Raw genomic sequence first — 8,394 nt, 5'->3', positions numbered from 1 at the left:
TGACCTCTCAGTGGATGGAGTGCTGAAGGAGAAGGAGAAAGTCCCCTGAATAAATGATCTTGCTATGTCCTGTGTGTACACTGAAAACTAAAAGGTTTCATGACCTAGGGGCAAAACAGACCTATTGAAAAGGCTTTGTGAAAGGTCATAAATTCACAGATATCAGCGGAGGGAGCGGTGCAGCTTCCCCAGTTCCTGGACTGTCTTATGTAGGTCTGAGATTTTTTTTGAAGGTCACTGCAAAAGACTCAGCATGCCTGGCCGAGCCAACCGAAGTACTTCCAGTTCTCAAACTGCTGCCCTTTAAAGCTCTGACTAAAGACTCAGGGGGGATTTCTACTCCAGTAAGTGTTGCATTGTTTGCTCACTTTCTGGTAATTTTTACTATTTTTGAACACTTGAATAACATCAAAAGAGACCATTCACAGGAGAGAAATGTATTCCCAGTAAACATTTCAACTCCTGTTGTCTGTTTTAGATGGATGTTGAAAGAGAGATTAACTGAGAACGCCAAAATATTAAACAAATCAAATTCATCAATTCTATGCACTTTAAATGAACATCTGCATGAAAATTAGGAGATAAAAGCTTATTGTTCGATATAGTAATGTTAATCATAGCTTTTAAACATGCAGATCAAAAATTGTGTGTTTGAAAAACGAGCTTTATTGATGTAGACCAAACCTGTGCTTAAACATCTGGATTCCTGACTCCGGCTACTGGATTTCATTTGAACTAGTTTAAGAGTTTTTAAGAGATTTAGCAACAACATGTAAAACATTTACTTATCATCTTTAGGATTTGAACATTTTGAAGGCGAGATTATTTAATGTAGCGAAAATAGTACAAATGAATAGTTTACTCTTTTATTATGACATAACTAGCTTTCATTGATGTCAGATAACTAGCAGATCCATTAGATGCGCATGCTTGGTCCTACGTAATGAATAATTAAAATAAATAAGTTTTTACTCATTAGTGCAGGATTTTCAACCTTGTACAACAAAGTCACTCATAAATTTGAGTTCTTATGAGCTTGAACTTGACCCTACAAATGACCTTTAGCCTTTCTGACATAATTTATCATCGAACTAAAACCCTCGTGCACATTGTGAAAAGCCTCTGAAAGGACACAAATGGACCTCCTGCTTCACCTCGATTGTCACTCCATTCAGGCTTAATCTGGAGCTCTAACTGGTGCGTCAGGCCCCATCTGTGACAGACACTGAAAGGTATCAAATACATCAACACACACATGAACAGTCTTTCTGAAAATGCCTCTGTTGGTGTGTAAAGCCACTTGAGGCTCCTGCAATTACATGCTGGACAACAAGCTCAAACATAATGCCTCTTGAGGCGCCAAAATTGAAGCTTTTTTTTGTGTTTGTGAGGTCATATCGCCTGTCTTCAGTGACACATATTCAGCACATCAATAGATGAATGTCTGCATTCTCTGAAAAAAAAATCTGGAAATTTTAGTCAGACATCTCATATGGTGCCACAGTGACTCCACCTGGCCCTTGCCTCTCCCCAAAGAAAGGAAAATATGTCAGTGTAACAATTAAAAGAAACTCTCTATCTTGACTTTTTTTTTGTGGCAGCCTGCTGTGTTTGAGGTAAACAACATTCCAGTCTGTTTTCATCCCCGGGAGGAGGGCATGAACCATTAGCTTCCAGAACCCAACCCGTTCCCCGCTGTCTGTCTGTCGTTCTTAGAGGACTGGCAGGTAGGCGGGCAGGATAGCTGGCTTCCTAGTTCATTGGCTGGATGTTACACTGTGGTGGACAGAGATACCAAAAAGGTGGGCATGGAAAAGCCTCTGGGGGAAACAAAGGGTCTTGTAATTTAAATTCAATTGTAACTTTGTCTTTTGTCTGCAATGTACTGCTGCATGGATAAACAACACAAAGGGAAGCTTCTCTCCAGGGGGTGATGACTCATGTTATGCATTTGAGCTCCACAAATCACTCAAAGATGCAAAGATAGGCTGACAGCTCTGCTTTATGCTTTGAAAAGAGCATTATAATTTGTATCAACACTTCAGAAAAAAACAAGATTACATTATGTTGCAAGGACATTTAGTTTGTTCCTTTTTGTCACACGCTGCTTGTCCTTGGCTGAATTATTATGGAGGAACGTAAATTGCACTTCTCAAACAACTGCTGGATGAAGTGTAAGATTTCAAGGTAAAATGTTTCAGGAAGACAGACACAAGCAGGATTTAGACAATCAAAAACAATATGATTTTTAACCCTGTGCCTCTCAGATGTGAATGTTTGATTATTGTCCAGACTTGTAATGTTTGTTTGGACATTTACTCCACTTGCAGGTTCTTATCGACATAAGATACAGACATAAAAATACATTTAATGTGTTTATCTTCCTGCAGGCACTGGTGATGTTGAGTAGGAAAAATTGTTTTCATATTGGTATTTGGTGAAATCATGCCAATATTTCCAATACTTATGCAAGAGCCATATTTGTTCATTTGTTTACTCTATAACAGGGGGTAATGTGTTATGAAGGAAAAAGAGAGACTCAAATCACATACATTAAATGCCCTCTTTTAGGTGTTAGCTAGTTCTGGTGCAGGGTCCTCGTTAGACCCATCAGGTTTTGGCTGCAGACACACAGTGTTTTCCTCCACTTCATCTCCATAGTAGTGTTCCAGCCGGCAAGCCAGCTGGCACAAGTTACTGATCGACACGCAGGGCAGAACTCTGGAGCTAAAATGGCTTCAGTGTAAAACTACAAAGGCTAAAGTGTGGGCAAATGCATTCTGGCAACAAACCCGACTGTTTGCAATTACAGTTTGTGAGAGTCGGTGCACTCCGGGACAAATAGTGAAGCGCAACAAAGCATTTGAATGTTGCTGAAGTCCCAGGCGGTATTTGCTGCTTCTGCACTAGGATGGAACTGACTCGTCCTCATGTCGGCAGCTTCTGAGCAGCATGCAAGTAGGTTAAAAAATAATGTAACACTATTTTATGTTTGTCTGAATAGGAACAAATGTTTTGCAAAAACAAGTGTTGCATACTAAAGCATTCTTAGCTTGAGCTAATTTACCATAGCTGTCCACAGATGAACCTTTCAGTTACCTAAAACGCATTGCATGAAATGCATATAATTAAATTCTAAATGCAAACACACAGTAAATATATAGAAGCATAACACAAGAAGTCAAGGCCATGCAAGACATGATAGACAGATGCACTACAACACAGTGACATCATAAAAGGAGAAGAGGTAGCTCATTAATGACTGCAGTTATGATCCCACTTAGAAAATTCCACATTTTAATCCTGTGTATAAAATAAGTTGTTTGTTCCAGTGAAGATTAACACAAAGGCCCTGTGCAATTCCTGGATGCTTCATGAGTTTAGCAGTTAAAGATAAGTTTAAGGCTAGATCATTTATTGAAATAATCAAAATTCATCATATTATATGTCTTAAGAACATTGTAATGATTGGATTTAATGGGCTTCCAGTCCAAGACCATATAAGCCTTATTATATTTAATTTCTACAGGTTTGATTGTTGTGACTGAAGCTTGCAACCAGGAAGTTCCACAATAACTTAGATTAACAGTCTCTGATGATCTATGATAGTTTGCTTTCGCAGCTTTGTTCAACATCTTAACATGCTTCTCAAATTTTAGTTGAGAATCCAAAATGACACTGATATATTGTATTTATGAGACTTGTTCAATATATTACCCATTGATCTCAGACATTGCTCTGAATCAAAGATCTGGCCCTGACAGGAAACTTAAACATTAAATGCCAGACACTGATTTTCAAAGCTTTCTGCAAAATGTTTGACAGCTGTGTTGAGACTGATGAATGACACTATCAGCTACATATATATATATATATATATAAAACTGTGTAATCAGCATATATCTGAAAACAAGCACGGGACATGAATAAGATGAGTCGTTTATGGCTAAACTGAACATAAGTGGACCAAGAACTGAACCTAAATTGATTTTAAGATGATTTCCCACCATCAGTGATAACAATATGATCACGATTAGAAAGATATGTTGTGAACCATTATAAAGATATCTATTGGCAACTTCCACTGATCAGACAAGGTAATGAGATGGGTAAGTGACCAAGTGTCCATGTTAAAAATAAATGTTTTTAATGTTATTAAGATGAAAATAACTAGGCTGTGTTAAAGTAGAACATTTTATTATTTTTTGTTTAGTTTTTTTATGAGCATGTTTGTTCATCACGTATATCATAGTATGTCAAAATGTGCAGTGTTGTTCTTTTTAGGTCCTGTAACATTACTATGCCTTGCCTCTTGACATATTTGGCTATATGGCTTCTGGATGTGCTTTTCTTTCAGCTTCTGAAGCATGACAACAAATTCACATGCAGCTGTGTATGTTCAGGGTTCAGAAGGTTAATTAATACAGAAGTGGTGTTACATCCCACAACTGAAGGGGAACTCAAAGAGCAAACGGTAAATCGATTGTACTTACATAGCGCTTTTCTCGTGTTGTTGACCATTCAAAGCACTTTCACACCATACTCATACAGCACGTCTTATAGTCTTATATAGTATTACAGGCTCCACTGTGCATTTTTTCCTATCACATACGTTCCCACATTGATGGACGCATGGGTTTACCAAGGACACTTCGACATATGATCCGGGTTGAATCAAACTACAAACCTTTTGATTGGAAGACAACTGCTCTTCCTCCTGAGCAACAGCTGCCCTAAAAAAATGCCAAGTTCTCTTGTGATGCTCCTTGATCTCATCAGAGACTGTCATAACACAGAGCTCACGCTGGAAACGGTTCAATTTTTGCTTGTTTGCTTCATACATCACAGAATGTCAGAACCGAGTGAAGTCTTGATTGATTCTACATGATTATTGTGAGAAGAAACATATGCCCAACGTATGACAAATGAAAGCGCATCCAGCATGTGTGAGGAGGTTCTCTGGAGATAACTACATTACTGTGCCAGATGGAAGTGGAACAGATGCACTGACTTACAAAACCTCAAACAAAGTTCCCTTGTGTGACCTTTTTGAGTGCTTTAAACCAAATAAAACACTGTTGTGTTATTTGCTGATAAGTGCTTTCCATCTGAACAACAGAAAGGGGCACTGTGGCAAAAACTGGAAAGCAGCAGCAGGGGCAGGAAAACTGGCCACATGAGCGTTGTAGAGCAGAGCGAGGCAAATGCTACTTACTGTGAGAGCAGCCTTAGATTGTATTTTCCCCTGCAGACAGACACAATTCTGCTTAATATTACCGAAAATAACAGATTCACTCGGTCGACCTTAAATAAAATGTCATAAAACTTATTTCTGTTTTCTATATTGTAAATTATTTAGAGAGATGCAGTATATTGTTCTCGCTCCCTTCTTGATTCTTTTTTTTACATGCAATCAGCGTACATGAGTGCAGGTATACTTCAGTGAATTACATTAGTCTGCTGCTAGCGAGCAGCATCTGTTAGAATGTTATGTTGTGTCTGGTTTAAATGTGCTGCTGAGCCTCTTCATCAAGCACTCAAAAGGGGCATCACTCACTTCCGTCTTGAAATTCTCTCTTGAAATTCTCACTGGCTTCTGTCTAAAGTGCTGTTTCTCTACACTTTGTCTCATCCTCTTTCAAGAGCCTGCTCCCTCATGTTTGGTGTGAATAAATGTGACTAAGTACTTTCATCCCACCTAAAAATATGGCTCAGATCTAAGTTGTTAACACAGACCACGAAGCAGCCAGGAAACAATATGAGTTGTCCAAGTGGATTCTTCTTTTCCTGCAACGCCTCACTGATCACCTTTTAAGTGCAATAACACAAATATACAGTTTGTCACCTTCAATCACCTCAGTGAATCAGTTTACTGTTTTGCTCGTTGTTTGTTTATGCCTATTTGAACAGTTACAAACCAGCAAGGGTGTATTCAGTGAGAAATATTTTTCCAGTGGAGTGTTTTCTCGCAGTCGCACACAGCAATTTGCAACAGTGCATTTACTCCTAGTCCGGAAGAGTGAAAAACCAATACATCCTCTGTGACAGCCCAACTGAGCGATAGTGATGTATGGAACCACTGCAGTGTTTACCCTGGAAGCTGAATCATAATTTACACCATGAAAGCAAATATATGAAGTAAAAACAATGCTCGAACAACTGTATTCATGTACCTTTGGCTTGCACAGCCATTTCTCTCTTGATATGGCATGAAGAATTCCCCCTCTAGTTCTGTTAATTTGTTTTCAGAGCTGCTTCTTGTCATGCTTATTTCAGTGTAAGTGGGTGGACATTTCTACTCTGAGCTGGAAATGTGACATTGAAATCCACAGCAAAACTCTGTTTTTCCTACCTCTATTTAACTTTTAAGTAAAGTCTGTGTTAAGCTGAGGGGACTGTGCAATATTTTCATGGAGTTTTACTTTTGGGCTTGTGTTGTTTGGGTTATTTGTAATGGTATGTAATAAAGCATGAACATTGGGATCTTTGTCTTTAGTATTTAAGTCCAAGACAAATTTTCCAAAAGGGACAGTAAAAAGTATTGTTTTGTATTCAATTGTATCTAATTGAATGAGATATGATCCAATCTATCCCAATAACCCCAGTGCCAGGGTTGTGTTATTGCAGTGTTTTTGAGTTGATAGGGACTTCAGACACCCAAAAATATGATCTGAAACAAAGTACTTGTGTGGGCATATCGATGGCCACATGAAAATCATTTTAAGGTATTGCTTAAAATGAGCTTTGAAACAGCTTTGAAAACGTTTCAAGAGTTATCTTTAGCATTATTTATAAGCATATACTGTTGTTAGTTTAAGAATGTAACCTTGAAAGAGCTTATAGGCAGAGTAGTTTTGACGACTTTGGATATTATCAGTTGTAACAACTACAGAATGTGTTGTTTTGTTTTCCTCAGCCGGTCCCACCACTTCGGTCCTGAATGAAAAGTGTAAATCATGTATGTCATGGACATTTGTAAAAAATTGGTCCTCAGATAATGATTCCTAACGACTGCAGAGATTTTTTTCAGCATCTTCAGTAGGGACATTGTTATGATTTCTAACATAATGGTACTGACACACTGATTCCCAGATTAATACTGAACTAATTCACTGTTAGTTGGAGATAGTGTCCCATCATCATGATAGTTACTTGCAGCTTCACAAAGCCATGAGCAGGACTTCATAAAATGAAATACTATATGCCAGATCGATATATACAACAGGTCCTAATGATTGTGCTTAACAAACTATATTATCAAAAATCAATGAAGAACTGTTCATAAATTCAGTTTTCTTATCTGTGCCTTCAACGCTGAAATGAAATCAATGATGGTGTTACTTTTTTCATTGGGACACACAGCGTGAGCCAAAACTGAATTTGTGCAGTTCACACTGCACAAACCTGCCCCGTATTCAATAATTAAAGTATGGAAAGCTGAAATAAACCACTTCAGATTCACGTTTAACATGCTTTGTCTATCCAGTGTTAATCTTTGTGTATTTTCTCTCTGTGCTCCAGCATCTCTCTGTCACTTTTTCAATTTCATTTCTCAGCTTGAATAGCTGCACTGGCTCGACTGTTAACAAGGCGAACCGCTGCCAAAGTGGTTTATGAAAAGTAACATTTGTGCCAGCATTTCTTTCTCTCACTCTCCCCGTTTCTCCCTCCGGTTTACCCCCTTCTACCCCCCCTCGTCTCTCTCCACCTCCCACCCAACACCCCCTGCCGTCCCATCTTGAAGACAGTGTTGCGTTGCAGCTCTGTGCTCCTAAAGAGCTGAAACTGTCGGCCGGGGAAGCGGTGAAATGGAAAAATTTAATCGCATTAAGAGAAAAACCTTCTCTTTTCATTTGTAAATTCCTGGGACACACTTTTTTCCACTCTCTTTTTTCCTCTCTTACATTTACCTCTCCCTCTCTCTGCGTCCTTACCCCGACACGGCTGCTGAGCTCAGAAAACATCCGCCTAGGCCCCAACACATACACACACACATAAAGTACATGTAGGAACACACACAAACCATCGAGTTCTCTCTTTACTTCAGCTGAGGATTTGACATACCAGGATGGAGGCCTATTGGATCAGTACATGCACACACACACTTTTAATTCCTTTCCTTTCCCCCTTAAACGAGACAGAGATCAAAGACCATTTCACTGACTTCTCCTCTATTCCCTCCATCCATCTTGCTTTTCCTCCCTAAAATCACTCAATGTACTTGAACTTTTTTTCCTTCCCCTGTTCTCCCACTTGTTCCTCCTTCCTTCCATCTTTGCACTTTTTCCCTCACACTTCTACTCCTTTCCTCCTCCCTCCTACTTTCTTTAACTCCACTTCTCTCCTTCTTCCAGTACATCCTCCAAGTTATTTCCTTTAATTCCTCTTTCACTT

Source organism: Odontesthes bonariensis, chromosome 10 (assembly GCF_027942865.1).
Source record: "Odontesthes bonariensis isolate fOdoBon6 chromosome 10, fOdoBon6.hap1, whole genome shotgun sequence".
Classification (NCBI taxonomy): domain Eukaryota; kingdom Metazoa; phylum Chordata; class Actinopteri; order Atheriniformes; family Atherinopsidae; genus Odontesthes; species Odontesthes bonariensis.
The sequence above is the reverse complement of the archived record's forward strand: the minus strand, read 5'-3'. Positions refer to the sequence as shown.